This window comes from Triticum urartu, chromosome 7A (genome assembly GCF_056163025.1).
Source record: "Triticum urartu cultivar PI428250 chromosome 7A, HENAU_Tu73, whole genome shotgun sequence".
NCBI classification, from domain to species: Eukaryota; Viridiplantae; Streptophyta; class Magnoliopsida; order Poales; family Poaceae; genus Triticum; species Triticum urartu.
The window spans coordinates 584,029,068-584,042,060 of NC_141879.1; the positions used below are offsets into that span (position 1 = coordinate 584,029,068).

Genomic DNA, 12,993 nt, shown 5'->3' on the forward strand with positions numbered 1-12,993 from the left:
CGTTTTGTAATACAAGATCCCGTGACTAAACTCATTAGTCACATGCTTCTTGCGATGTTGTTTTACCGAGAGGGCCCAGAGATATCTCTCCATCACACAAAGTGACAAATCCCAGTCTTGATCCATGCAACCCAAAAGACACCTCCAAAAATACCTGTAGAGCACCTTTATGATCACCCAATTACGACATGACATTTAATAGCACAAAGGTATTCCTCCGGTATCTGAGAGTGACATGATCTCATGGTCTAAGGAACAGATACTTGACTTGAAGAAAGCTGTAACAAATAACTAAGTGATACGATCTCATGCTAAGCTTGCGGTTGGGTCTGTCCATCACATCGTTATCCTAATGATGTGACCCCCTTATCAAATGACAACTCATGTATATGGTTTGGAAACCTTAACCATCTTCGACAAACAAGCTAGCCTAGTAGATGCCTACTAGGGACAAAGTGTTGTTTATGTATTCACACATGTATTTAAGTTTCTAGTCAACACAATTCTATCATGAATAATAAACATTTATCATGATGATGCCCGAGCTCATCGTTGTTCTATCTTGATACCCTCACCAGACTGGATCCGGCCAGAACCAGACCTTATGGGGTCGCCACCCCTTGATCTCGCCACCCCCTCGCCTCCCCGTGTCGCCTGCGTCGCTTCCCTGCAACCTCCTGTATGAGGAGAGGGATGACGATGCCCGATGGCTGGGCCATCGCCACCCACCTGACGAGAGAGGCCAACCCAAAGGTCAAAACTGTCATTGATCATTTCCACGTTAGCAGTAAATCCAGTCAAACCACCCAGGTGCTGATTTTGTCTAGTACGGAACTTTTTAGGTGAAGGGAGCAGAAATAAAATGGACTTTTCTTACCGAAATGGTGTGCTTTGATGATGCATTTATGAATCACCTCCTTATCCCGTTGACGTACATTTAAAAGTTTCTTTATATGAAGCACCTCCTTATCCTACCAATGTACATTTAAAAGTTCTTCGATTATTAGCACGCTGCAGCCTCCTCGCCCTGGGCTTCTTGCCTGACCCTCCACTATAAATCTACCCACCCCCATTGCTTTCAACTCGCCAAAACAAGCAACTTCCATTTGCTATTTAATCCCTCTATTGGAAATGGCTCACAAGAAGGTGGCCCCCCAGTACATCCTAGATAACAAGTCCCACCGCAGTACTTCGAAGAGGCACCAAGACGGTGTATGGAAGAAGGCAGACAAGGTGGCCATCATGTGCAACACCCAAGGCGTGTGTGCTAGCGTATGGTGAGGGCAAGAACGTACCAGAGATGTTCCCATCCCTTGTTGAGGCGGCGGCTATCCTAACTTGGTATAAGAATATGCCAGAGGGGAAGTTCAAGAAGATGGTAAATCAAGAGGGCTTTCTCAGCCAACACTTTGACAAGCTCCAGGCCAAGGGCCACAAGTTCCAGTTAGTTTGCGAAGGAGTCCCTTGGCTCGGAGGATGATTCTAGTGCTCCCCTTGTCGAACAAGGGGATTCTGGTCTCGTTGTCTTTGCAAACGCCCTGGAACTTTTGCCCTTGGCCTAGAGCTGGAAGAAGTGTTGGCTGAGAAAGCCTTCTTGATTCATCGTCTTCTTGAACTTCCTCTCCGACGTATTCTTGTACCGAGTCAGGATAGACACTGCCTAAGTGTCGGACGGGAGCACCTCTGTTACCTCCTCACCCTCTCCATATAGTAGCTTACAGGTCTTGGCGTTACACATGATGTTCACCTCATCCGCCTTCTTCTGCATGCCCACGTGGCACTTTTTTGAAGTACTTCACCGGAACTTCTTATCAAGGATGTACCGGAGGACCACCTTCTTGTGAGCCATTGCCAACAGAGGGATAAAACAACAAAGGGAAGTTGCTTTTTTAGGCAAGTTGTAAGCAATGGGAGTGGGTGGATTTATAGTGGAGGATTAGCCAAGAAACCTAAGATGAGGAGGCTACACCATGCCAATAGAAAAACTTTTAATGTACGTTGATAGGATAAGGAGGTGCTTCATAAATGCATCATCAAAGCACAACATTTCTGTAATTAACACATAGAATAGTAGTAGTAGCGAATTCTCCTACATAGAAGTTGTTCATTCCCTAAATACCAATTCAAAATATGTCTGCCCAACCTTCATATACCAAATATGATAATAAGGTTATGGTGACAACATAAATAAATCAGCAATTATTTGTTTTTATATATGTTTGAAAGCTGTGAGGCAGAACATGATTTTTTTTTCACTTCACATGCTACACAATCTCATATTGACACAACAACACTTTCCATCCCTCTTCCTTCCCTTAGATTAGATAAGAAATCCTTAGAAGAAAGCATTTGATTAAGCAACTAGCGTGAAGCCATTACATGTTAGCACATCCATTTTCTTGTTTTATTTTTATATGATCTTCTGCAGATGGATTCATAAAGTAAAGTTGGTCATTTGTTATGTTGGAAATCCCATAGATCAACAAAAAAATGAATTTGTCACGGATGTCCACTCAAATAATCACTGACCAGGGTAAACACTCAAGTTGCGACTTTAGAAACATCATTTTGCAACATACCAACAAGCAGAATAAACTACTCCTGCAATATTCCCAACTAACATACTACCATGAATTAATTACGTTCTCAGTTGGTTTAAATCATTCTGAAGTACACATTTCTATGCTGACACTATAAACAATATTGCATGATTTTTTCGCGAATACACAAAGCTTGTGTATCTTCTCATTGATATAACAAGGGAGAATGAGTAGAAAGAAGGATACAACACATGTCATGAACACAAGGAGGCATGAGCATGGGGCACAGAGTAGAGAGAGAAGGGGTTCTAAGCCCAAACAAAAAAATCACACAGCTAAATTGGCCATCTGGAGGCCTTTTCCGGTACTCTTTTGGAGGGGAAATCGATCACGGAGGGCTTTGATGCGGCTTGAACTATGTCGGTATTTCCCCAAAGAGGAGGGGATGATGCAGCACAGCTATGGTAGGTATTTCCCTCAGTGATGAGACCAAGGTTATCGAACCAGTAGGAGAACCACACAACACTATGTAAATGGTACCTGCACACAAAGAACAAATACTTGCAATCCGACGTAAAAGAGAAATAAAACTGTGCCCCATGCGAGAAATAAAACTGTAGTAGATTGGATAAATAGATCTCGCGGGAACGCGAGATAAAATAAATAACAATAAATTGCAGCAAGGTATTTTTGGGTTTTTGGATTGATAGATCTGAAAATAAAAGCAAATAAAAATATATCTTGAAGGCAAATATAATAAAGAAGAGACCTGGGGGCCGTAGATTTCACTAGTGGCTTCTCTCGAGAAAAATAGCATATGGCGGTAAAACAAATTACTGTTGGGCAATTGATAGAACATCAAATAGTTATGACAATATCCAGACAATTGATAGCATCTACTACTATTACTCCATGCATCGACCGCTATCTAGCATGCATCTAGTGTATTAAGTTCATGGAGAAACGAAGTAACGCAATAAGAACGATGACATGATGTAGACAAGATCTATTCATGTAGGAATAGACCCCATCTTATTATCCTTAATAGCAATGATACATATGTGTCATGTCCCCTTATGTCACTGGGATTGAGCTCCGTAAGATCGAACCCATCACAAAGCACCTCTTCCCATGGCAAAGAATCCATGGGTACTGTCCATACCAACACTTTCCAAGAAATTTATTATTTGACAACACAAAGTAAATTCGTTTTTCATTTCGGGACTAGGCATCCCTAATACCTTTGCCGTACTCTCATGCAATGACAAGTGAATAAAGACTCATGTTGAGAATAACACATCTAGCATGGAAAAATATCAGCCACCCCTACCGTTTCATGAGCGGTACAAGGAAATTTATTTTGAAGATTATATATGGCACATACAAATTTGCTTAGAACGGCAAAAGAATACCGCATATAGGTAGGTATAGTGGAATCATGTGGCAAAAACTGGGTTTTAACGATTTTGGACACACAAGTAGTAATCCCACTTAGTACAAGTGAAGACTAGCAAAAGATTGAGAAGCATCCAACCAAGAAACAAAAAATCTCATAAACGAGCATTAAGCATAACTAACACCGAATAATGCACCACAAGTAGGATGTAATTTCATTACATAACTATTGACTTTCATGCTTGCCTAGGGAATCACAAACCTTAGCACCAATATTCTTACTAAAGCATAATTACTCATCAGCATGACTCACATATTATATCATAATATCGCAATACTATTACAAAGAATCAAGTTTATTTTGTACAATGATCTTCATGAAAGTTTTTATTATATCCCTCTTGAATATCTATCACTTTGGGACTAATTTCATATGTTGCTTTTGATAGCTCAAACAAATCTAATTGAAGAACTTGAGCATAAAAAGTTTCTTCCCTCAAAATAATTTACGTGAAGCATGAAAGAATTTCTTAAAAAATTACTAACTCTCAAATAAATCTAAGTGAAGCATGAGAGCATTTTTTCAAAAATACTAAAGCACATTGTGCTCAAAAAGATATAAGTGAAGCACCAGAGCAATTCCATAGCTCAAAAAAATTTAAGTGAAGCATGGAGAGCAATTCTAACAAATCATAGCATAATTTTGGCTCTCTCAAATAGGTGTGTCCAGCAAGGATAGATGATAGAAAATAAAAAGCAAAACAAGCAAAGACACATATCATACAAGACGCTCCAAGGAAAACTCATGATATGTGACTAACAAAAATATAGCTTGAAGTAAAATACCGATGGTCGTTAGAAGAAAGAGGGGATGCCACTCGGGGACATCCCCAAGCTTAGTTGCTTGCTTCTCTTTAGATAATAGCTTGGGATGCTATGGGGCATCCCCAAGCTTAGGCTCTTCTTACTCCTAATTCCTTCATCCATTGTGATCTCACCCAAAACTTGAAAAGTTCAATCACACAAAACTCCACAAAACCTTCATGAGATCCATTAGTATAATAAAGCAAATCACTACTCTAAGTACTGTTGCAAACCCATTCATATTTTATTCTTGCATTATATCTAATGTATTCCAACTTTGTAATGGCTCATACCCCTCGATAGAGTCCATAGATTCATCAAAATAAGCACACAACGCAAAGAAAACAGAATCTGTCAAAAACAAAACAGTCTGTAGCAATCTGAAAACTTCGTATAATTATGTAACTCCAAAAATTCAGAAAAATTAGGACGATGTAGGCAATTTGTATATAAATATTGTATAAAAATTCATAAGCTTTTGTCAATTCCGTGATTTTTTTTAAAAAATTACTAGATGCAAAAGTTTATGTGTTCCAACAAGATTAAGTCAACTACTTACGCACAAACATAACACAAGAACCGTGTTCACTTCCCAGACTCCATCGGAAAGAGACCATCACGGCTACACACGCGGTTGATGCATTTTAATTAAGTCAAGTGTCAAGTTCTCTACAACCGGACATTAACAAATTCCCATCTTCCACATAACCGCGGGCATGGCTCTCGAAAGTTTATACCCTGCAGGGGTGTCCCAACTTAGCCCATCACAAGCTCTCATGGTCAACAAAGGATATTCCTTCTCCCGGGAAGACCCGATCAGTCTAGGTATCCCGGTTACAAGACATTTCGACAATGGTAAAACAAGACCAGCAAAGCCTCCCGATGTGCCGACAATCCCGATAGGAGCTGCACATATCTCGTTCTCAGGGCAACACCGGATGAGACATCCTACAAGTAAAACCAAACCTCAAGTTTCCTCGAGGTGGCCACGCAGTCTACTCGGTTTGGACCAACACTTAGAGAAGCACTGGCCTGGGGGGGTTAAAATAAAGATGACCCTCGGGTTGGCCGACCTAAGGGAAAGGTATAGGTTGTTAGGCAAATGTAAAACCAAGGTTGGGCCTTGCTAGAGGAGTTTTATTCAAAGCGAACTGTCAAGGGGTTCCCATAACACCCAACCGTGTAAGGAACACAAAATCAAGGAACATAACATCGGTATGACGGAAACTAGGGCGGCAAGAGTGGAAAAAAACACCAGGCATAAGGCCGAGCCTTCCACCCTTTACCAAGTATATAGATGCATTAAATTAAATAAGAGATATTGTGATATCCCAAGCATATCCATGTTCCAACATGGAACAAACTTCATCTTCACCTACAACTAAGAACACTATAAGAGGAGCTGAGCAAAAGCGGTAACATAGCCAAACAACGGTTTGCTAGTAGGAAAGGTGGGTTAGAGGCTTGACATGGCAATATGGGAGGCATGATATAACATGTGGTAGGTAACGTGACATAGCGATAGAGCGAACAACTAGCAAGCAAAGATATAAGTGATTTCGAGGGTATGGTCATCTTGCCTGAGATCCCGCAAGGAAGAAGAACGAGTCCATGAAGAAGACAAGCGGACGAAGTCGAATGAAACCTCACAAACGCGACGTTATCGGAACTAACCCGAAGAAGCAACACCGGAAAGAAGCAAACAACATAGTAAACAACCATCACATAAGCATGGCATGATGCACAACCAAGTATGATGCATGTCCGGTTTAATGAGGCATGGCATGGAAAAATGCACAAGCAAAACAACAAGTTAAGTGGAGCTCAATATGCAACGGGTTGCATATTGACGAAACACCACAACAATTATTTAGTTCTCTCCCGTTTAAGTACTCAACAATACTAAATGTTGTTAAACATGGCAAGAGGTGAATTACAACAAAACTATCTATCTAGGCAAGTTTAAATGAGGCCGGAAGCAACAAACAACAATTTCGGAAAATCCTCATATGCCTATTTTATATTTGGTACTGTTCTGCCCTAAACCATATTTTAGAGTTATTAAACATGCAAAGTGATGCCACCATGTTAAACTAGGCATTATTCCACCCCATTTACATATAAAGTTTGTTAAGTTTGGAGCTACGGTTATTTAGTTATGAATTAAATCATTTTAATATGGCATTTAAGCAAATAAATGCATGAAGTTCAAGGGGTATTCTGCAAATCTGTAAAACCTGGGATAAAAGATTAAATGTGTCCAAAGGAAAAAAACACTAATCGGGCCGAATCTGGTAGTCAAACAGTGCAGGGGGGCTCGGTTGCTGCCTCACCCATGGGCCTTGGCCTTGGAGAAGGGCGCAGCCCACGCAAGGAGGGGAGGCCGCGGTGGCGCTGCGCCTTGGCGCTGGTGGTGGCTGGCGACGCAGTTGACTCCTGCCTCCATATCGAAGCGAGGACCAAGGTTAACTCGTGAAGCAGAGGCAAGGCCGATGGCTGGCAACGACGATGGTCCAGCGGGGAAGCGGGCTTGCACGCGAAGCAGAGGAGGCCGGCAAAGCAGGGGCGATGCAGTGACTTGCTCTGGGAGGCGAGGAACGGCGGGGAAGCAGCGAAGGTCGGCGCGAGGGCGGACTAGTGCAGAGCAGCGGCAGATGCGCTCCAATAGAGGGTTGCGGGAGGCCAACATACGGTGAGGTTGGGCGACACGGCGGCGTGATCCAGGCGCAGGGGTTCTGTTCCCGGCACCGGGATGGAGGTGGGATGCACCAACGGCGGAGCTCTGAGCTCCACAGGCATGACACGATTGTCAATTCTGACAAGAACGGGGCCGGAGGTGGGCAAGGACAGCGCGGAGGCGACCGATGGCGCGACGAACTTGAGGGCCAGGTGGTGAGCTTCCTCCTTGGGCGTCGGGGTTCCCTAGAGAAGATCGAGAGAGAGAAGAATTTAGAGAGAGACAAAGAAAGAACCAGAGGGAGGGAGAGACCACGGGGAAGGAGAGGGGCGGCGCTCATCTGCTGGACACGGGCGCGGCGACACGGTGCGCGAGGTGAAGATGAGCAGGGGCGATGGAGCCCTGCAGCAGGTGAAGCAGATGAAGGCTCGGCGGCGGCATGAACGGGAAGGAGGTTAGGCGGGGTCGCGGACTTGATGGATTCGACTGCGGGACACCGGTTCCCGACGGTGGCGAGGTGAACGGGAGCTCGGGGAGGCATCCATGGTGTGCTCGAGATGAAGCAGAGGGGGCGGGTGAGCTCTGCTGGCTCTCAGGGAGAACAAGAGGAGGCACGAGAGCTTGGCTCCATGGAGGTGCTCAAAGCAGAGGATCCAGGGGCGCGATTCCATTGGAGCTCGAGCGGCACTCGGGGTTGGCTGCGGCTTGCTGGGGATTTGGGCAGCGCGGAAATCATGGGAGGTGGTCGGAGGCTGCGGTTGGAGGGGGGTGGATCTGAGAAGGATGGTGGTTGGCTAGGTGGGGAAAACGAGGAGGAAGAAGATTGCGGCGGCGGCGATGGGATGGAAGGGACAGACTGCCTAAAACCTAGGGTTAGACTGTTTATATAGGTAGGTTGTTTAGGTTAGGGGCTACTCGGTCCCTCTGGTCAGAATCGGACAGTCGCGAAATAAATAGCTTAGGGAGTCCAATTGAGAAAACGGAGATGTTTTGTAGATGTTTGGGGATGATCCGAATCCAACGGTGACGATTGCCCGGGTCGGGTTCGGGACAGCTTTCGGACACGCGCGCGAGGAGGGCCACGGGCTGACGAGAGATGTTAGGTTGGACTTGGCGGTGGGTAGTGGACTGTGTAGACGGTCTAGGGAGGAAAGAGAGGGAAAGCCTGGCAACAGTTTTCGGAGACCGAAAACGTCCGACGTTTGACCGACTATAATGTTGCTATAGTTATCCATTGGGGCATCAAACGGACTCAGAATGCGACGAAACTTGGCAGGCGGCCTACCTACAACATAACTAGACCGCACATCAACTCTCATTCCATTTCAAGAACATTTTCCAGCCACTTCTAAAATAATATTTCGGATGTGCCGCGGGCGTGTGCAAGTGTGTATGGGAGACCCGAACGAATGAAAGTTTTGAAAACATGATGATGCAATGCACATGATGACATTGCCAGATGTAACACACAAGCAAAAGACATGACAATGACAGCGAAAAACTGGAAGACACCTGGCGCATCGAACTCGGGGCATTACAGGAAGGTGGTGGGGATTTGGCCGGGAATGCGGGAGTGGGAGGGAGGGAGAAGACGGGGGTGGGTTCAACCCGGGAAGGTGGTAGGGTGGGGGTGGATAAGGTTAGACGAGGGGTTGCGGGGATGTTTTCTTCGGTTGAAGTTCGGTGGAGCTCGCGACATGTTTTCATTTTGGTGTTAGCAGAATAAGCTGGGTGTTATTAGAATAACAGTCTTAAGGGGTGTTATCAGAATAACACTTCCGCACTGCACGCTCAATGCGAGAGCACTCCATTTCTATAGCAAGAGCAATGCAATACAGACTAGTGAACTTCGTGTCGGAAAAAACTGCATGTAGTGTTTTTCCGGTACTATTTTCGCTTTAATTTTTTAACCGTTTATCGGAACGAGGCATATAATATACCGTTGGAAATCTATGAATTAGGCGCAACTTCGCCATGTTGAACACTTTTCGAAATTCCTCGCGGTTTAAGAGCAGTTTCAAAAACGGTGCGGCAGATGACGAGTGGCAGCGAGCGTATTTTCATGATTTTTTCTAAACCACACATCGAAATAAAGAAAATGATACACCATTGGAAAGATATCATTGAGGCGCATCTTTTTCGTATCTATTATTTTCTCTAATTCGTTACAGTTTAAGAGCAGTTTCAAATTTACTAAATCACGGAATTACATTTTTTTGAAATTTTTGCAATTTTCTGTATTGTTTTCGCTCTAGTTTTTGAAGCGTTTGTCGAAACGAGGCGTGTAATACGTCATTGGAAAGCTGTGGACAAGGAGAAACTTTCATATGTAGAAATGGTTTTGAGATTCCTTACGGTTGTAAGTTAATTTCGAAAATGGTGCGGCGGACGATGAGTGACAGCAGTCGTTTTTCATAAAAAATTTACAAACCGCTAGTCGGAATGATTCAAATTATATGCCGTTGGAAACATATCGACGAGGTGCAACTTTTTCATGCAAAACACTCTCTCTAATTTTTTACGATTTAAGAGGAATTTTGAATTTACCGAAATGTGGACACTCTGTTTTTCGCGACACCCAAATCGACGTGGGTACTTCATCCAACTAAAAACCACACTGCATCGGATGAAAAACCGCACTGCATCGAACGGGTAAGAGAACTGCGTGGTTTCTTTTATTCAAACGTAATTTTTTTTCAAGGACGAGAAAGTAGAGTGGACTTCACATCGGGTGTAAATGAGCCACAGCACTATGAAGAAGTGAACCGCACTACTTTTTTTTGCTTCCGTAACAATTTTGCACTTACGGGATGAACAACATCATACAACCGACCGCACTGCTTCAGAATGAAAACCACACTGCATCGGGCGGGCAAGCAAGCTGCATAATTTCTTTTGTCGGACGTAATTTTTCTTATATGAGTTTTTGTTGTCTTTTTTCAACTTTCTTTTATGAACGAGAGTGGACCACAAAGACAAGGGCAAGTGAGCTGCGATATATATATCAAAGTGTACCGCATTACCATCTTGTTGTTTCGCTATTTTTTTGCATTTTCATGTTGGGGGCAAGTGAACAGCATCACTCTCAAGAGTGAACCACATTCGAGAACCAAATGCACTTCAAGTGTTGACGTAGTCGACTGAATTTTGAGACACACAACACAAATTGCACTTCATACATATGGGTAATGAGCACTTCATATAGAGGGGTAATGAGCTGCTACACAAATGGAGTGAACTACATTGTTTGTCTCTCTTCGGACAAATTTATTTAAGACCGTGAGCATCGCGCCACCGTACTGCAAAGCACCCTCGCTGGTGGACTGCACACCCAGCTGTACCGCATCGAAAATGAAGTGTCAAATGCACTGCGAGGAACATGACCGTCGAACAACATTGGGAACATACAGAGTTCAGTTTTTCTGATGTTCTCTGTCATTAAAAACAACACAAGATGAACTGTGGCACATCAGCTCTGCATGCATTTTTCACATACACAAACAAATAGAGTCTCTGCATGCATTTTTATCACATACACAAACAAATAGAGTCTTGGCGGTCTGCAAGGATGCGCCTGCTGCACTGCACCGGCACACACCACAAACTGCAGAGGGTGCACTGCACAAACAAACATGTCCACACTTCAAGAGATGCCAACGCACTGCACACAATGTGCCCGCCAAAACCGCTCTCCCAAGCGAGTGAAGTAGTGAACAGCACGCTGCGCCACCGAAAAGCTTCGAAACGTGCCTGACGAGCTACTCTTACCTCGCGTGGCTCCCTAGCTTTTTGTAGGTAGTGCTCCATGGCGGAGGAAATGAAATAGTGGGGGACTCACCTGGGAGGCTGGGACCGGTCGACGCGAGGCGGCACATCTCGTGCACTACATGGTAGGAGGAGGGGAACTGCACAAAGGTCATGGTAGCAGCCCCTCGATGCTAGCAAGAAGAAAGCTCCGCCGTGAGCCTAGGATCGCGCGGGCATGGCAGGGTGAGCAGGAGGTGGGCGAGGAGAGGAGGCCGTCGGACCACTGCCACCCCTGGATTCGCTTGATGTTGGGGTGCACTGCCAGCCGAGGAGCAGGCCATGCCCGCCAGATCAATGGGAAGGAAGGAGGCCGGATCCGAGCCCTAAGCGCCCGATTTGGCTTGAATGGCGGGGAGGGAGTGGCAGGGTGGCGGTAGAGCCCATACTCGCCTTGAATAGAGCAGAAGGAAAAGGGCATGATGCGTCCCAGCGCCATGATTCTCAGAGGAGAGGGCACGCTGGATCCGTGCCAGAAGGAGGAGGCCACCGTGGCTGGGGGAGATAACTATTGGATCCATCGGTGGCGTATCGGGGGAAGCCATGGCTAGCTGGACCCAGCCGACTGGGCTAGTGAACCTGCAGCAGATGGGGCTGGATCCAGCGGTGGGGGGCTGGATCCGGGGCGGGGAGATGCGAGGGCGGTGGGGGTAGCCGGCCATCGTCGGGATGGCAGGGGCTGCTGCTGGTAGCCGAGCCGGCGTGAGGATGGGGTTGCGCGTGGGACGTGGGAGGCCGCGGCGGCCTGCGTCGCAGGAAAACTAAGGAAAGAGGTGGCTGGCGTCGCAGGAGAAGGAAGTAGGTAGGTGGCCGGCCAGCGCGCGGCGGCGGGCCAGATCGACGGAGAGGTGGGAAAGGGCAGTTGCGCGCCAGGGCTTGGGGTGCTGATTTGGGAGGAACCCACAGGGGAAGAAAGCTGGGATGGGTGGGGGTGGGTGTGGAAGAAGGTATGGTGGGGGTGGGCGGGTTCTTTTTTCCGTTCGCTGCGTGCAGTTCGTTTGTTTTGCTTTTTTGTGTTCGGGTGGTTGTTGTTAGAATAAGGCCGGTGTCGTTAGAATAAGGTATTAAGGAATGTTGTTAGAATAGACCGTCTTTTTGTTTGCCTTTTTAGCATAAATGCCCGTTTGCTTGCCCAGTTGGTCCAAAGTCATAATATTTTCATTATAGAGTTATTTTTATAGTCCAAAATAATTTATCAAAATAATTAAAGATAAAACTCGGAGTCGTGCATAGTTATCACCATGGATAGCAAATTATTTCCGATATATATATATATATACATATATATATATATAGAGTAACATTATTTTGATCGCAGAATCAGAATAGTTATTCGGATCACGACCCCCTGTATAGGCCCGATGGACTTGTTCCCGAACTCCTGAACCGAGTAGTGACAGAAAAAAGCCCACCCTCCCTCAATCCCCACCATCCCCGATCCCCCACCTCTCGCACCTCCCGTCCCCAATGGCAACGCGCCCGCCGCCCCGTCCCCAACCGGCGGCGCCGCCGCCCCCAACCCCCCAACAAAAGGCGCGACCGCCGCTGCCCCGCCACGCCCCAACCGGAGACACTGCCGCCCCAAGATCCCACCGCCGCCGCCACCTGCCCTCATCGTCGGCGTTGTGGTCCCCAGCTTTCCCCGCCACCGCGCCCAGCCTCCCACGCGCTCGCCTCCTGCCTCTGCACACTGCCACCCTACCTCCCGCGCGC

The 12,993-nt window shown here is 45.9% G+C and overlaps 1 long non-coding RNA gene across 1 annotated transcript; it reads right to left on the reverse strand.

Annotated features, from left to right (window-relative positions):
* Positions 1–10,881: 10,881 nt before the first annotated feature.
* On the reverse strand, positions 10,882–12,221 carry LOC147960531 (uncharacterized). Its single transcript, XR_015611785.1, has 2 exons — positions 11,315–12,221; positions 10,882–11,094 (listed from the first exon to the last, which is right to left on the reverse strand). It is a non-coding gene; the product is annotated as an uncharacterized LOC147960531 (long non-coding RNA).
* Positions 12,222–12,993: the final 772 nt, after the last annotated feature.